The 17,990-nt window shown below is 39.5% G+C and overlaps 1 long non-coding RNA gene across 4 annotated transcripts in view; it reads right to left on the bottom strand.

Moving 5' to 3' along the window:
- The window catches only part of LOC116273390, a 43,545-nt gene that overhangs the window by 22,955 nt on the left and 2,600 nt on the right, over positions 1-17,990 (bottom strand). For 2 of the 4 annotated variants that reach the window (XR_004181733.1, XR_004181735.1), the window contains exons 2-5: positions 16,850-16,898; positions 16,228-16,329; positions 11,805-11,899; positions 8,520-8,657 (exon numbers count right to left, since the gene is read on the bottom strand). This is a non-coding gene — a long non-coding RNA (uncharacterized LOC116273390). Of the gene's footprint in view, positions 1-1,421; positions 1,846-2,979; positions 3,032-8,519; positions 8,658-11,804; positions 11,900-16,227; positions 16,330-16,849; positions 16,899-17,990 lie in introns of those variants that run through there. The other 2 variants (XR_004181736.1, XR_004181734.1) reach the window with 2 other exon arrangements.

Here is a 17,990-nt window from a genome sequence, read left to right as displayed (position 1 = left end):
TATTTAGTAGCACTTGATTACCATGTAGATGAAGAAATTGATGTTCTAAGTGAGTTATTGTGTCTAAGATCACAAAGGAAGTAACTAATGAGGCTGGGACATAGACCTGAGACTTGTAACACCAGGTCCTCACCCCTTTTCATTACAGAGCCACTGTTCTAACAAGCTACCATTAGGTGAAGGAATCCCCAAATCTGATTCTTCTGGGATCTAAATAATGTATATTTCACACCCAGAGTGTGACTTGTTTGTGATGATCTCTTCAAAAATTATATGTGGAGCCCTGGGCTTCATATCATCATACTGAAAAATCCTGTAGATAGAAGGCCAGTGGAGAAGCTGTCCTAATATTTCAAAGGCCGAGGGCAAGAGTACAAATGGAGGAACATATATTTTGTTTAAATATGTAAAAGTTATAAACCAATCATTGAATAAAATGTTACTTCTAATCTTGACAAATGTATCTTCATAAAGATAAAATCAAAAAATACGTATAAAGTTATGATTTTAATTTAAATGAATCAAATATCAAAAGTGATTACATTTAGTTATTGCTGCATCTGGGTGCCTGTGAATAGTCTGGCAATGTTTGGATAAACAACAATATTAAGACATACATAATTTAAAATTTACTATGTATGTATTTCATTACATTCATTTTTTTTTGTCTCCATTCTGGAAAAATCCTGTTCTATTGATAGCAATGATTTGAGAATGTAAAGCTGAGACATATATTTGAACTCTAAAAATCTGTGTAAATTTTAGTTAAAAATCTTAATTAAAGCAAATGTAAAAAATTAATTAAAACTATATTATGTGCTCTCAGATTAAATTTTCTCCTAAAATATAAGAAATACAACTACAACTGGTGAATATCAACTTTTATTTTACTTTTTGAAATTAATCTTATCAAACTTTTTTACATGAAAGAATTCACAATTATCATATACCATATCCATCTAATTGTCAAAGTAAAAATTTGTGTTATGCACTACAAAAGTTATGTATAGACCTACATATATAAAAATTTAAGTGATGTGAATTATTTGATATTATAAAATATTCCTCAGCTGCCATTTGCATTTGTTGGGATTTCATACTAATATATGAGAAACTCTGAAAACATGAAATCAAACAGAAGCAAAAATGTAGACACTCAGCATTATAGAGAAATGATAGTTCGTTGCACAAGAAATCATTGTATGCATGCTATCTGAGAGCAGAGATTTGATAAGTCAATTAATTTATCCTTTCACTTAACTAGCCACTTTCACTGCTCCAGTTCTCTTGACTTCAAAGCCATTTGTGTCCAATATCAACAGCAGCATAACCCATAAACCTTACAGTATTATTGAAACAGTTACTTTGTACTTTGAGCACATAGAACAAGAAATGTACTGAAGCATTTCCTTGGGGCCTGAGTGGTGTTACCACAAGAGCAAATGTTGAGTTATGGGTAACAATGAACAAGCACTGACTAGTTGCCAAAAGTATTACGTGTTATTTACCACATTCATTGGTGTTTGTGATATGTACAGCCTCAGTTTGAGCAGGAGTCCCTATTTTTCAGGAGTTAAGGTAGCACTGAACAGGCAGCCTGACTTATATACCAAGGCAAAGTCCAGATTCTAGCACATTCTTGTGATAAAGTCAATTTGCATCTTTCTGTAAACACTTTGATCTATTTAAATGTTATTTCAATGTTTTGATATAAAAGATAAGCAATTAAGGCTTTATAATTACTCCTTTAGTGAAACAATTTGAAAACATTGTACATTATCACAGAGTTCATAAAGTCAGATTTCATGCTTACAAATAACATGTTGATTAGGCAGAAAGAAGATCCTGGAAAAAGAGAAAAGGAGACAATAGTTTGAGTGAGAAGTGGCAGAGTTCATACTACTGTTCTCAGGTCCAGTCCTAGTCTCAGCCTCTGCATTCCCCACTTCTCCTTATAGCTACTGGATATTGACTCCTGCCTTGCTGGCTCTGTTCATATCAGTTCCCAAAATCTATCCCGACCTCAAAGAGAGGAAATAAACTGCTCCAACCTCTTGTTTGGATGCATGAACTAGGCCTTGTGCCCAAAGCACGTTCTTGCCTCAGGGTCTTTTCACTGGCTGTTATCTCTGCCTGCAAAACTCTTTCCCAAGATATTCACAATGTTTCCTTATCATTAAACTCTTTGCTCAAATGTCACCTTCTAAGTGAAGCCTACCCTGACTATCCCATTTAAAATTTCCATACTCCTTCCACACTTACAATTGTTTGTTTTTTCCATACTAATTATTACTTGCTAATATAACATAATTTATTTATTTATCATAATTTTTTTCTTTCTTTCCACTGGAATATGAGCAACATAAGAGCAATAAGATTTGTCTTATTTTTTATTGATGTATCTCCAGCACCTAAAATTGCCTAACAGAATAGGTGCATGATAAACATTTGTTTAATGAATAATTGAATCCCCAAGTTGTTGGTCTATCGTAAAGAATCAATTATTAGAGCAACTACTCTTGTTAAGGTGACTTGTAGGCCTAATCTTAGAGGCTACAACCCTATTCTTGCCATCTCCATCATAAAAATCAGATCCTGAAGCCAATGTGCCTGCTCAAGCCCTACTGTAGGTTTGAGATGGCAGTGGGCCTACTGTAAACAGCTGGTACTGCATTTTTAGTCTTTTGACTTCCACAATTCTGAGGCCTCTTTTTCCCAGCTTGACATTGTTTCTTTGAAGGCTTGGTCCCAGTGTCTTTTAGTTAGGATCCCAAGAAGCCTATACATTGCCTCTTCTACTTCTCCTAATATCTTAACCTAGTCAAAGCTTGTCTACATTGATCATTGTGATCGCCTTTCCATAAGCAAGCATCTGATTACTGGAGAGGGAGGTCTTAGTAGACATTTACATTAACTAGACCTGTCTTGACCAGCCCAGTCTTTTATGTTGTAGGCCACTGTATTATATTCTGATTTTACCTGGCTGTTTTAATGGTTTATTCAGTCACCTATAGGTTGACCCATTGTTCTCCTGAAAGCAAAAAAAGTCACCTGTTAAGCATATTTGAAATTCTTGTTCATGTATTGGTGAGTGGCACAGACAGACTTTTGCCTATGCCTAGGAGCAGAAGTTCCAAGTACTCCCACTATACATGAATATGTCTCTAGTAAGGCCGGGCCTTGCTTGGTTACTTTTACTTGGGGCTTTTAGGAACCTCTTTGTTCCACTTCACTCAAGGGCACTTGTGCCCAGCAAAGAAGCTCTGCTCAACCTATGTTCCTGCTTTATTCCTTCTAGCTCTGCCCCCAAGGTAGACCGTGACTCATCCTCTCCTAACTGGTTTTAAGGTAGATTTCCAGGATGACCTTACTTTGGTACAGAGGAGTGGATTGATGTATTATTCTGTCCTCACATTGCTAGAATGAACTACCTGAGACAGGGTAATTTATAAAGAAAATAGATTTAATTGGCTCACAATTCTACAGGCTGTACAGAAAGCATGACTGGGGAGGCCTCAGGAAATTTGCAATCATGGCAGAAGGTGAAGAAGAAGCAGGCACATCTTACATGGCTGGAACAGGAGGAAGAGAGAGAGAAGGGGAAAGTTATGTACAATTTTAAACAACCAGATCTCATGAGAACCACTCACTATCATGAGAACAGCAGGGGGGATGTCCACTTCCATGATTCAATCACCTCCTACCAGGCCATTCCTCCAACACTGAGAATTACAATTTGACATGAGATTTAGGTGGGAACACAGAGCCCAAACATATCATTCCACCCATGGCCCCTCTCAATTCTCAAGTTCTTCTCACATTTCAAAACACAATTATGTCTTCCCAACCATCCCTCAAAGTCTTAACTCATTCCAGCACTAACTCAAAAGTTCAAGTCCAAAGGCTCATCTGAGACAAGGCAAGTCCCTTCCACCTATGAGCCTGTAAAAAACAAGTTGATCACTTCCAAGATACAATCAAGGTACAGGCATTGAGTAAATGCTGCCATTCCAAAAGGGAGAAATTGGCCAAAGCAAAGGGTCCACAGGCTTCATGCAAGTCCAAAATCCAGCAGGTCAATCATTAAATCTCAGAGTTCCAAAACAATCTCCTTTGACTTCATGTCTCACATCCAGGCAACACTGATGCAAGGGGTGGACTTGCAAGGCCTTGGGTAGCTCTGCCCCTGTGACTGCAGTGTACAGCCCCCACAGCTGCTTTCATAGACTCGTGTTGAGTGTCTGTAGCTTTTCCAGGTGCACAGTGCAAGCTGTCAGTAGCTCTACCACCTGTATTCTGGAGAACAGTGGTCCTCTCCTCACTCACAGTTCCACTGGGCAGTGTTCCAGTGGGGACTCTGTGTGGAGACTTCAAACCCACATCTCTCCTCTGTACTGCCCTAGTAGAGGCTCGCCACGAGGGCTCCACCCCTGCAGCAGACTTCTGCCTGGACATCCAGGTGTTTTTGTACATCCTCCAAAATCTAGGCAGAGGCCACTAAGCCTCATATCTTGCCCTCTGTGTACCCACAGGCTTAACATCATATGGAAACCACCAAGGCTCACAGCTTGCACCCTCTGGAGCAGTGACCTGAAACACATCTGGGACCCTTTTAGCCATGGCTGCAGCTAGAGTGGCTGGAACAAAAGGAGTGGTGTCCTGAGGTTGTACAGGACAGTGGGACCCCGGGCCCAGCCCAGGGAGCTATTTTTCCCTCCTAGGTCTCCAGGCTTGTGATGGGAGGGGCTAGCTAGAAGGTCTCTAAAATGCCTTTGAGACATTTTCCCCATTGTCTTGGCTGTTAACATTCAGCTCCTCTTTACTTATGTAAATTTCTGTAGCTGGCTTGAATTTGGGGTTTTCTTTTCTACCACATAGTCAGGCTGCAAATTTTCCAAACTTTTATACTTTACTTCTCTATTAAATAGAAGTTCCATTTTAAAATCATCTCTTTGTTCATGCATAGCATATGAACATATGCTGTTAGAAGTAGCCAGGCCACTTCTTGAACACTTTGCTGCTTAACAATTTCTTTCACCAGATACCCTAAATCATCTCTCTCAACTTCAAAGTTCCATGGATTCCTAAAGCAGGGACACAATACTGCCAGTCTCTTTGCTAAAGCATAGCAACAGTGACCTTTACTTAGTTCTCCATAAGTTCCTCATCTCCATCTGAGACCACATCAGCCTGGACTTCACTGTCGCTATCATTATCAGCATTTTGGTCACAATCAGTCAACAAGTCTGCAGGAAGTTCCAAACTTTCTCTCATCTTCCTACCTTCTTCTGAGCTCTCCAAAGAGTTTCAACATCTGCCCATTACCAAATTCTGAAGCTGCTTCCACATTTTCAGGTATTTTTATAGCAATGTCCCACTACAGGTACCAATTTTCTGTTCTAGCATTGCTATAAAGAATACCTGAGACTGGGTAAGTTATAAAGAAAAGAAGTTTAATTGGCTCACAGTTCCATAGGCTGTACAGGAAGCAAGGCTGGGGAGGCCTCAGGAAACTTACAATCATGATAGAAGGTGAAGGGGAAGCAGGCATGTCTTACATGGCTGAAGTAGTGGGGAGAGAGAGAGAGAAGGAGGAAGTGCTACACACTTTCAAACAACCAGATCTTGTGAGAGCTCATTCACTATCATGAGAATAGCAAGGAGGGAGTCTACCCTCATGGTCAACCACCTCCCACCAGGCCCCCCCACCAATATTGTGAATTACAATTTGACATGAAATTTGAGTGGAGACATAGAGCCAAACAATATGAATTGAGCATTGACTCTGGAGTTATATGGACCTGGGTTTGACTCCCATCTCTGCTGCTTGTAGGCTTATACTTCTCTGAGACTGTTTTCTCATTTTTGAAGATGGAATAATAGTAAAGCATTATTATGAAACTTAAATGAGATAATATATGAAGGGTCTAGAATAAATCTCTGCTTATGGTGAAATTTTTTTTTTTTTTTTTGAGGCAGAGTCTCACTCTGTCACCCAGACTGGAGTGCAGTGGCACAATCTCGGCTCACTACCTACAAGTTCTGCCTCCCAGGTTCACACCATTCTCCTGCCTCAGCCTCCCGAGTAGCTGGGACTACAGGTACCCGCCATCATGCCAGGCTAATTTTTTATATTTTTAGTAGAGACGGGGTTTCACTGTGTTAGCCAGGATGGTCTCAATCTCCTGACATCGTGATTCACCCACCTTGACCTCCCAAACTGCTGAGATTACAGGCGTGAGCCACCATGCCCGGCCAGTGAAATCTTAATAGTTGTTTTCTTTAGCACAAATATTAAAAGCGTTATTTTAAAAGTTGCCTGCAATTTGAGCTAGTTGGCAGCGGTTCTCAAATATGAATATACCTAAGATCCCCAACAGGACACAATACAACTTATATTGTATGACTACCAAGAATGTATAGCCTGAATCTCATTCTAAGAAAACAATCAGACAAACCCAAATGGAGGGACATTCTACAAAACGAATGGCCAATGCTCCTCAAAAAAATCAAGTTATTAAAAAGGAAAAGTACTGTTTCAAATTAAAGGAGACTAAGGAGACATAACAACTAAATGCAATGCATAATTCTGATTGTATCTTGAATTTTTTAAAAATGTGTACAAAGGCCTTATTGGAACAGCAGGCAAAATATAAATATAAGCTCTATATTAAATAATACTGTTATATCAATATTATATTTCCTGAGTTTAATAGTTGTATTGTAGTTAAGAGACAGCCTTATTTTATATATGCTGAAATGCCTAGGATGAAATGTCCTGATGTCTGCAATTTACTCCCACATGATTCCAAAAGTGTGTCTGTGTGTGTGTGTGTGTGTGTGTGTGTGTGTGTGAGAGAGAGAGAGAGAGAGAGAATAAAAGAGACAAAGCTAATGTGACAAGATGTTAACGATTGGTAAATTGGTAAATCTGGAAGAGTTGTGGATGTTTGTTGTTTGTTCTTGCACCTTTTGTATAAGCTTTGATTACTTTCAGTTTTACCAGTTTGTGTAAAATTTATTCTCTATTATCTTGAGTAAAGCTGTTTCTTACAATAGCCTTGAGTTAGTGGCACTTAGGTATATGAATAAAAAAGGGATCGGTTCCACCCTTGAAGTTATGAGAGAAGGAGAGAGGATAGCGGCTGTTGCAGGTGAGATAGCGAATAAATGCCAATGATTCAGTAAGAGCAGCAGGAATTTGGAAGAAAAGCTGACCATGAGTTCACAAACACTCTTGGAATGGGATTTAAGTTGTTTTATTTGAATATTAAAAGGAGGATGAGTGCAGAAGGCTAGATAACTTGGGCACATCTGGGTTACACAGTGTCTTCATTATCTGCCTGTCTTTTATTCCATCAGTGCACTACATTTCTATGTTTACTCCCATTTAGTCCTCTGGATTACATCTCTCTTTAGATTTACCTATCTAGAAATGGACTGGAACTACTATGTCCCTTTCCAAGCCTAGAATTTTATTGTCCACCCTTAAGAGATTGCTCATTTGTTCTAATATTTCCATAATGAGTAAGAAACCTGGCCCTAGTCTCTATAATGACACTTTGTGTGGGTGATTAGAGCAGATTTCTATCTATTAGCTATAGCTTATAATATGACTGAGATATGAGTCATAGCATAGGTTTTGCCAGGAAAGCACTGATTGTTTTCAATTCTTTATCGTTTCTGATAAGAAGCCAACCAAGATCTGCATCCATTTTCCACTGTGTGTAATACATCATTGTTTCTCTGGTTGCTTTCAAAATTTCTTTTTTATCTTTCCATTTTATCCGTATGACTGTGATATGTCTTCATGTGATTTTCTTTGCATTTATATTTATTGGGGTTTGTGGGAGTATTTTGGATCTTTAATTGATTTCTGTCATAAGTTTCATTCAGTATTTCTTCAAGTATTTTTTCTGCTCAATTTTTTATCTCTTCTGTTTCCAGGACTCCAATTGCATATACATTAAGCTGCTTGATAAATGGTTTGATAGTTCTCTGAGAGACTGTTCATTTTAATTCCATCATTTTTTCTCTATTCTTCAGATTAGATCATTTCTATTGATCTATTTTCAAATTCACTGATTCTTTTGCTATTTTCAATCTATAGTTGTCAATAAATTTTTATTTCAATAATTTTATTTTTTCAGTTCTAGAATTCAAATTTGTTCTTTAATATAGTTTTTTTTTTTGCTATGGATATTCTCCATTTGCTTATTAATTTTACATATATTTTCCTTTAAGTCCTTGACCATATTTATAACAGCTGCATTAAAGTCCTTGTCTGCTAATTACAGCATTTAGACAATGTTGGGTCTCATTTGTATTTTTCTCCTCATCCTTGTCTTCCTTCTTCTTGAGTATCACCATCATTTTCATGTTTCTACATGTCTCATTTTTTAATTGAAAACTGTACATTATGAATATATAGAGTAGATGTTAAGAGCTATGAGGTGTCAAGATGATCAATTAAGAAAACAGCCAAACCAAAAGCAACAATCAAGCCTTTATTCACTTACTGTGTTAGTCTAAGCAAGAGGCCAAAAGGAGAAGAGTAGTACCAGTTCTCTCAATGCTCCATTTTTCCTCATGGAGTGGCACCAAGTAAGGGTCAGATGGATCACTGCAGCTGGGAAACAAAAGGTTCCTGCCATTTTCTGGACTCGGGGAATGGAATGAGAGAAACAGGAAAAAGATAAGCATGAAAAAGACTGAGTCAGAGTGGTGAAAATTGCCCTCAAGGGTAAGGAGATCTTGGCAGAGGTGCCTGCATGGTATCTAAGATGAACTCTACCCAACCCTACCCATAAGGAGGCTGCTGAACAGAGGTGGCTTGGCTGGAAATGTAGATATGCACGAGAGCATGGCTAACTCGGGTTGGCGGAGAGGGTGCTAGAGTCCTCTACTTCAGAGTCTTCAGTCTCTGAAGGAGTCTCAACTTCCTTCAGAGACTGCAATGTACTAACTATGCATCAAGTCTGGCATGGGGCAGGGGAGGGCAACTTTTCCCCCTTGCCAGGCTGCCAGGTAAAGCTTTGTAATTGCTTATGGTTATACAATTTTCACCTGAAGCCACCTCCTCCATAGAGGCTTTAGATTCTGTTATTTCTCTGGAGCATGATTTTTTTTTTTTTCTAGCAGAGAGTTAACTTAAGTAGAATCAAACTCCAAATGGGCTCTCTTTCCATTGGCAGCAGCTGGAATCTCCACTCGGTTTTTTTCAGTTTTCAGCTGCTGCTTTTTGATCAGGCTGTCTTAGGTCCCACCCTTATAGTATAGTTTGACAACTAGCCAAAGTTTTGTGCATATTTTAAATGCATATCTTGGGGCTCAATCCCTCTGAAGAACCCTTCCTCCCAGGATTTCCACTATGCAGTAGCTTTAATGGTAGCCCCCTGCACCCACCAAGATATGTTTCTGCATCTTAATCCCTGCAACCTATGAATGTTACCTTCAAAATGAATAAATGAAATGAATGGGGCAAAAATGTGATTAAGAATCTTGAGAGCAGGAATTTATCCTGGATTATCTGGGTGTGCCCTAAATGCAATCACATGTATTCTAATAAGAGAAAGACAAAGAGAGTGTTGGGACAGAGAAACAGAAAAGAAGACATACAGAAGAGTAGGAGGCGATGTGATTTTGGAAGCAGGGAGTGTAGTGATACATTTGCAAGCCAAAGAATGCCTAGAGTCACCAGAAACTTAAAAAGGCAAGGAATGGATTTTCCCTAGAGCCTCCAGAGGGAGCATGACTCTGCTGACTCCCTGATTTCAGGCTGCTGGCAGCCAGAACTGTGAGAGAATAAATTTCTGCTGTTGCAATCCACCTAGTTTATGGCCACTTGTTACAGCAGCCATAGGAAACCAACACACTTTCAAACATTCTGGTTGCTCTGATACTGTGACCTTTGCCCTCTGACACCTCAGGACAGGAAATTTGTGGATTTCTGTGCTCAGAGTAGTGGGTGAATTGGGGAAAGTACTCAGGCAAAAAGCCTCAAACTATAAATCCGAGTCCTCTGTAATTATGCCCTTAGATTCAGGTTGTTTCAACACAGCTCCTGGGTGAAGGGCTAGGATTGCAAATTGTAAATACATTTGCTAATCTCACTTTTTACCAGAGTCTGGAAATAACATTTCAGTTTACTGGCCATGAGGCAGTGCTCCTAGCATAACGCGTGGTAATGCCTATGGTACCTGAATGAACTTTAAGAAGTATGCTGCAATGCAAAATGATCAGTTCATACTGCCTAATACTTTGCTTTTCCTGTTATAAAATCAGGAAAGCAAATTAGTGCTGCTCCATCATGAACCGTGGCTCACTCTTTCTTCCTAGGAGCCCATATGGAGGAGCCCATCAAGGTTATCTGTGAATTTCTCCACATGTGGCGGCAAGGGGGATCATTGTGCTGGAATCTGATTTAATCTGATTATCAGCTACCTCAAACAAATATAATACAAATATAATACGTTAAATGCTTAACGTTCTTTTTAAAAAAAAACTTTTCACACCTTCAGAACAAATTCCAAACTGTATGGCATACAACATTTTTCGCTGGTAGTTTCCAACCTAAGATTTCATGTTTTCACTATGCCTCAAACATGCCAGGCTCTTTTATGCCTTTCTTCTTAGCCACATGCCTCAGGATAGTTATTAAGGCTATTCACAAATATTCTGCTTCCTACCCTCTGGGAACATGGAAGAATGACTCTCCCATCCACTTGAAGTTAGGCATGGCCATGTGCCTTGTGTTCCCCAGCGGAAGTTGAGTAGAGGTGTTGTGTGTCACTTTTGGGGCCAGTATGTTTTGATATATTTAATTTTGTCTCTGGCATGGTAACAAGCAACTTTGAACCTTGGTTCCTGAATGACAATAATACACAGTGTGCCTGCAAACCCAGAAAGGACACACAGTATAAAGAAATAAACCTTTACCATTTTAAGCTGTTAATGTTTGTTGGCTGTTTATTACAGAAACAACTGTAATGTTTTGTTATTCTTAGTGTTACAGGAAAGAGAAATATGTTACAGGAAAGGGGTCCCTATCCAGACCCCTAGAGAGGGTTCTTGGATCTCGCACAAGAAAGAATTCAGGGCGAGTCCGCAGTGCAAAGTGAAAGCAAGTTCATTAAGAAAGCAAAGGAATGAAAGAATGGCTACTCCATAAACAGCATACCCGAGGGCTGCTGGTTGCCTATTGTTATGGTTATTTCTTGATGATATGCTAAATAGGGGGTGGATTATTCATGCCTCCCTTTTTTAGACCATATAGGGTAACTTCCTGACATCGCCATGGCATTTGTAAACTGTCATGGCACTGGTGGAAGTGTAGCAGTGACGATGACCAGAGGTCACTCTCCTGGCCATCTTGGTTTTGGTAGGATTTAGTCAGCTTCTTTACGGCAACGTGTTTTATCAGCAACATCTTTATGACCTGTATCTTGTGCCGACCTCCTATCTCATCCTGTGACTTAGAATGCCTTAACTGTCTGGGAATGCAGCCCAGTAGGTTTCAGCCTCATTTTGCCCAGCTCCTATTCAAGATGGAGTTGTTCTGGTTCACATGCCTCTGATACTTGTATGTCTATAAAAGTTCTACTTTTCCAGCATTCAATGACTGGGTAAAATGGCCCCTCTGGGAAACCTTCTCTAACTCCACTATGCAAGCAGGCACTTCCTTTTCTGTACACCTTGGTTGTTTTTTCTTTTCAAGACCAATATACCTCTACAGTTGATGGTTTTAGGCCAAACCAAGTGTGCCAAAAGAAAGTGAAAATAACTGTTGCTTTTTTCCTACTTACTCCAGGATGAAAAAATGGTCTCCACATTTATTTCCACTTCACAGAACAGAGTCCCAATTCTGGTAGTCATAACTTTGTGGGCAATTTATCCTTCCCTATAGGAAACCCAGGTTTTAGTAAGATGTTGGGGGTGAGTGAAATCTTGATTTGAACTTAGAAAACTGTAGTAGTTTAGCTGTTTTCTATCACAATGCTAAGTTGACTAAAAGTTGACATAAAAGAAGTCTTCACAACGGTAAGGAGTAACAGTGATAGAAGATCTTGCTCATCATATAATGAGGCCAATTCAGTGTGCACCAGGGTCTCTGCTCCAGGAATTTAGTCACCATGTGTGGAATTACAACAAATACTATGAAAAAGAGAGCAATTCTGCCTTTGCCCACTGCATTCGATGATCTCCTTGCCAGTTATGGATTGGCAAATGGAAAGCAAGTATCATCAGGAAGGGAGAAATAGAGACACAAAAAGATGAAGTTTCATGGCCAATGTCCCACGGGAAGTTAATGATCAAGCAATGGCATCATTATTTATTTATAGATATGATGTGATTTTTAGGGCCAGTCAGAGGCTTTCTCTGTCCACAGTTGCCTTTGTGGTGCCTAAAATCCTGCCACCAAGGAGTAATTTTCTTTGGATTGTAAAGTCTGTCTGACTTCTAGGGTTCTCCATGGTCATGTAACTATCATGGGAGGAGGTAACAACTTCCTCCATGAGATAACATGACAATTGTGAAAACAAGGCTCTGTCAAAAAGGAACAAGGCTAGGCATCTGTTGAGAGGGTAGGGATATGAATCATGTCCACTGATTTCTACTTCAATGTTTAACTTCTAGAATATTTAGCTTTGAGAGCCAGATCTAGGAAGAGAAAGGGCAAGAGGTGGCCTACAGAGGGAAGGAGAAGCAGCTAGATATGTAAAATAGCTGATCTGAAATTATCCACTAATTTAAATTAAGGTACATACATTTCTCCAGAGCCTGCTGGGATGCTTTTTCTTGGTGGAATGAGCTAAATGAAACTGTTCTGTAATTCATCACTGAAGTTACTGCCCTTTGTCCCCACGTAGGTCACTGGCCCTTTACCTCAAGGTTCGGTGGGCTTGGTGTTAGGTAGGGGATCCACCTCTGCTAAAGGTATCATCATTCATACTGATCTCATTAATTCTGATTCCATTGATGAGGTTAAATTAATCGTGTCTGCCAAGGTTCCTGTCTCCATTCTGGCCAGTGAGTCAATTGCTCAATTGCTTTTACTACCTACTATCGTTTTAAACAAAGGAGACAAGACACGTGGCCCTGGGATGGGCTCAGGCAGTGAAAAGGCCGCTTATTGGATTAATGTAATTTCTAAACAACGGCCCACCTGCACCATACACATTCAAGGAAAAAAGTTTGAGGGTCTAGTAGATACTGGGGCTGATGTTTCTATTATTTACTCTAGTTTATGGCCTTCCTCCTAGCTTAAACATCCCACTAACATGGGACTAGTAGGTGTTGGAAAAGCCGAGGAAGTTTATGAGAGCACCTTTATCTTGCCTTGCACCGGCCCTGATGGTCAAAAGGGTACAATTCAGCCCTATATAATGCCAATTCCCATTAATCTTGGGATGGAGATTTACTGGCACAATGGGGGGCTGAAATTAATATTCCACATAACTCTTATAGTGCTCCCAGTCAGCATATGATGGGAAACATGGGGTTTGTTCCTGGACTCAGTCTCCATCCAAAACATGAAGGGATTACTAAACCCCTCCCAATTACTGTAAAAGAAGGCAGGGCTGGTTTAGGTTATCCTTTTTAATGGCAGCCGCTGCCACGCCCCCTGTTCCTATCCCTTTACAATGGAAATCTGACATACTCATTTGGATTCAGCAGTGGCGGCTTTCTAAAGAAAAACTGGAGGCTTTAACCCACTTGGTTTCTGAACAGTTACAACTTGGAAATGTGGAACCTTCTCTTTCCCCCAGGAATTCTCCTGTGTTTCTAGTAAAAAAGAAATCAGGCAAGTGGTGGATGGTAACCAATTTAAGGGCTCTTAACGCTGTAATTAAACCTATGGGGGCTATCCAACCTGGCAGGCCTGCCCCTGCTTTAATACCTAAAAACTGGCCTCTCATAGTTATTGATCTTAAAGATTATTTTTTCATATTGCTTTACATAAATCAGATTGTGAAAAATTTGCTTTTACTGTACCATCTATCAATAATCAGGAGCCTGCAGCTCATTATCAATGGAAAGTACTTCCTCAGGGAATGCTAAATAGCCCTACAATCTGCCAGTTTTATGTTGGGCGAGTGCTTTCACCAGTTAGAGCCCAATTTCCCCAGGCCTATGTTCTTCATTATATTGATGATATTTTTTTTTATTCTTTTTATATTGGTTCTTTAGTTTTTGAAATGTTCATTTCTAATTTTGCAAACTGCATAATTACAAAAGAGTGAGACTCTTGTCTTTCAGTGTGACAAGAATTTAGGAAAACATTACCCCTTGAGAACTCTAAGTGAAATTATTAATAACAAAACATTTTCTGAATCTAAGTCTATGCTGTTTTTTAACGCTGAAATGCCATTCCTAACCTCCCTTCTAAATCTATATTGCAAGACCCAGCTATGCTACAACCGCCAATGTGAAGCTTCTCCAATTTCCATGCCACCTCCACCTCCTGTCTGCTTCCACCAGACAGAATTAATTACAACTTCTTTTTCCTTCTCACAATATGTAACTAGCCCTTCCACTTAGTTCTATTTAACTGTGACTTGTATTATAGACAGTTGTGAGTTTGCTTTCTGTGCTAAAGTGTAGCTTCCTTGAAAGCATCTTTCTATCCAACTCCACCCATCTGACTACAAGCACTGAGTGTCTGACATAGAGTGGGTGCACAATCTTTGCTACCTTTAAACTGAATTGAAAGTTAATTTATATTGACGATATTTTAATCGCTGCCCCCACTGATAAAGAATTAATTGACTGTTAGCAAATTTTGAGCCACATTGTTACAGAGGCTGGATCACACATAGCTCAGAATAAAATTCAAGAGACCACTCCTGTTCAATATTTAGGAATGGTGGTCGATAATGTATTCAACCTCAAAAAGTTCAAATTAGGAAAGATTCTTTGAAAACTTTAAATGACTTCCAAAAACTTTTGGGTAACATTAACTATTTAAGACCTACTTTAGGTATTCCGGACCTATGTACTGTCTAACTTGTTTCCACGCTGCAGGGAGATTCCAATCTCCGCAGTCCCAGTCCCAGGACTTTGACCCCTGAGGCTTCACTAGAACTGGAATTCATAGAGAAAAGAATCCAGACCACCCAGTTATCTAGAGTACAGCCATTTCAGCCTTTTCAGCTTCTGGTTTTCACTTCATTTCACTCCCCTACTGGCCTAGTGGTTCAACATAATGGAGTGGTGTTTTCTTCCTCATTCTGGATATGTTAGTAAAGTTTTTTATTTATTTATGCAACAGTGGGGAATTTCCCATATTACTGGAATCCCTTACAATCCTCAGGGACAGGCTATGGTGGAACAGGCCAATCACACTTTAAAAACCCAATTGTCCAAAGAGTCTGAAAAACAAAAACATAATTTAACTACCCCTACTCCCAATTGCATTTGGCACTGTTTAAATTTTTTAAATGTTCCTAAAGATAATAATCTAACTGCAGCCGAACACCATCATACAGGCAAAAAATTCTCCCTAAACGAAGGCAAACCAGTGTTATGGAAAAACTCCCAAACCAATACCTGGGAACCTGGCACAATTATAACATTGGGAAGAGGATATGCTTGTGTTTCACCAGGAGATCATCAATCCCCTGTCTGGGTAGCCACCAGGAGACTCAAGCTTTGGGTGAACAATGACAATGAAAACCACAGAGAAAAGACGTCCGTGTCAGAGACCATCCTCAGATGTGGTGAGATCTGTGCCAACTCCTTAGAAGCTGGCACACCAAATCACAATGAGTCTGATTCAATTCTCCCTGATGGCAATGGAGACCCATCTAACTAATTCCATTTCTCCTGATTACCTTTCTTTTTCTCCTTACAAACCTAAAAATCTCACCATTTCTATTAGCCTGAAGATAACATCCCTCTGTTCTTCTCTTCCTCCTTCAGCACTGAATCTTGCTTACACTAGGTTTTATTTAATGATTCTCCTCCTCATACTTTCTGTCTCACCAGTTTCCTCTCACACTGATTTACCTGCTACACAAAATTATTCTTATTGGGTTTATATGCCTTTTCCTCCACTTACTCGACCTCTCACCTGGATGGATACTTCTGTGGAAATCTACACTAACGATAGTGTGTGGATGCCTGGAGCTACAGATGATCATTGCCCTGCTCAACCAGGAGAAAAAGGCACTGCATTTAATGTTACCATGAGTTATGAATACCCCCCTCTGTGCCTTGGACATGTACCTGGTTATATCCATCTAGAAACTCAAGTCTGGGCTGCTTATCTTCTGGAGAGATCAGCTACAAAGGAACCGGGACATTTGGTCTCCGGCCTCTCCTTTTCTCCTTTAAAACAAATGAAAGGGGGAGTAATAGGAGATACCCCATATTTTCAATATAAACCTGCAGGAAAACCATGCCCTAAAAATTTTGAGGGCACATCTAAAACTTTAATTTGGGAAGATTGTGTTAACTCACATGCAGTAATACTAAAAAATGACTCATATGGTTTAGTAATAGACTGGGCACCAAAGGGCTATTTAAAAAACAATTGCTCCTGTAGTGGAAGGGAATGCCTGGAGGCTACTTATATTATTTCTTATTGGGAGAATGAGAATCATCATTCTACTTTGCATAGGAGGTTCAGCTCATTCTTTCCCTTAAAATGGGAAGATAAAGGCATTACCCCCCCGAGACCTCGTATGATAATCCCCATTCTGAGCCCAGAACACCCAGAACTTTGGAAATTGGCTATTGCCATATCTGGACTGTGAGTATGGGAAGTGGAAACTATTCTGTCTGTTGTCCCTGATACCGTCCCTCTCCCTCGGTATCAACATAAATCCAGATATTCTGCTTTGCTTACCTCCAACCTGATTATTCCCATGCAGAGTTGTGTTAAGCCTCCTTACATGCTGTTAGTGGGAAATATCAAAATTTGGATGAACAATCAAACAGTCCAATGCATTAATTGTCATTTATACACTTGTATTAACTCCCATTTTGACTCCAGGAAAAGTGTAATGTTGGTTCGAGCTCAAGAAGGAATCTGGATTCTGGTAACTTTGCCCAGATCTTTGGAATCCTCCCCCTCAATACATTTAATTAAAGAAGTGTTACAGCGAATTCTAAAAAGATCTAAGAGATTTGTTTTCACTTTAATCACTGTGATCATGGGTCTAATTACAGTCACTGCAATGGTCACCACTGCTGGAATGGCGTTACATCAATCTATTCAAATGGTTCATTTTGTTAATGATTGGCAAGCCAATTCTACCCAAATGTGGAATTCTCAACAAGGCATTGATAAAAAATTGGCTAATCTAAATTAATAATTTAAGACAGTCTGTTATTTGGCTTGGAGATCAGGTAGTAAGTCTTGAACATCACATGCAAATGCAGTGTGATTGGAATACTTCGGATTTCTGTATCACCCTGTATTCCTATAATGAGACTGATCATTCATGGGAAGTGGTCAAAGGACACCTTCTGGGTAAGGAAGATAATTTATCATTGGACCTAACTAAATTAAAGAAACAAATTTTTGAAGCCTCTCAAGCTCATTTATCCATTGTGCCTGGAGCTGAGGCATTAGATCAGGTGGCAGAAAATCTTTCTGTACTAAACCCCACAACTTGGATTATGTCTATTGTGGGCTCCACTGTAGTAAATTTTGGAATTATGTTTCTCTGTTTAATTGGCTTGTCTTTAGTGTGCTGGACCAGTAAGAGAATCCTGTGTCAAAATCGAGAGAACAAACAAGCCTTCATCACTATGGCACATTTATATAAAAAGAAAAGGAGAGATGTTGCAGGAAGTCAGGGACCCTGAATGGAGGGACCAGCTGAAGCAGTGGCAGAAGGACATAAATTGTGAAGATTTCTTGGACATTTATTAGTTCCCCAAATTAATACTTTCATAATTTCTTACACCTGTCTTTACTGCAATCTCTGAACATAAATTGTGACAATTTCATGGACATTTATCACTTCCCCAATCAATACTCT

Source organism: Papio anubis, unplaced genomic scaffold, assembly GCF_008728515.1.
Source record: "Papio anubis isolate 15944 unplaced genomic scaffold, Panubis1.0 scaffold63, whole genome shotgun sequence".
NCBI classification, from domain to species: Eukaryota; Metazoa; Chordata; class Mammalia; order Primates; family Cercopithecidae; genus Papio; species Papio anubis.
The sequence above is the reverse complement of the archived record's forward strand: the minus strand, read 5'-3'. Positions and strand labels throughout refer to the sequence as shown.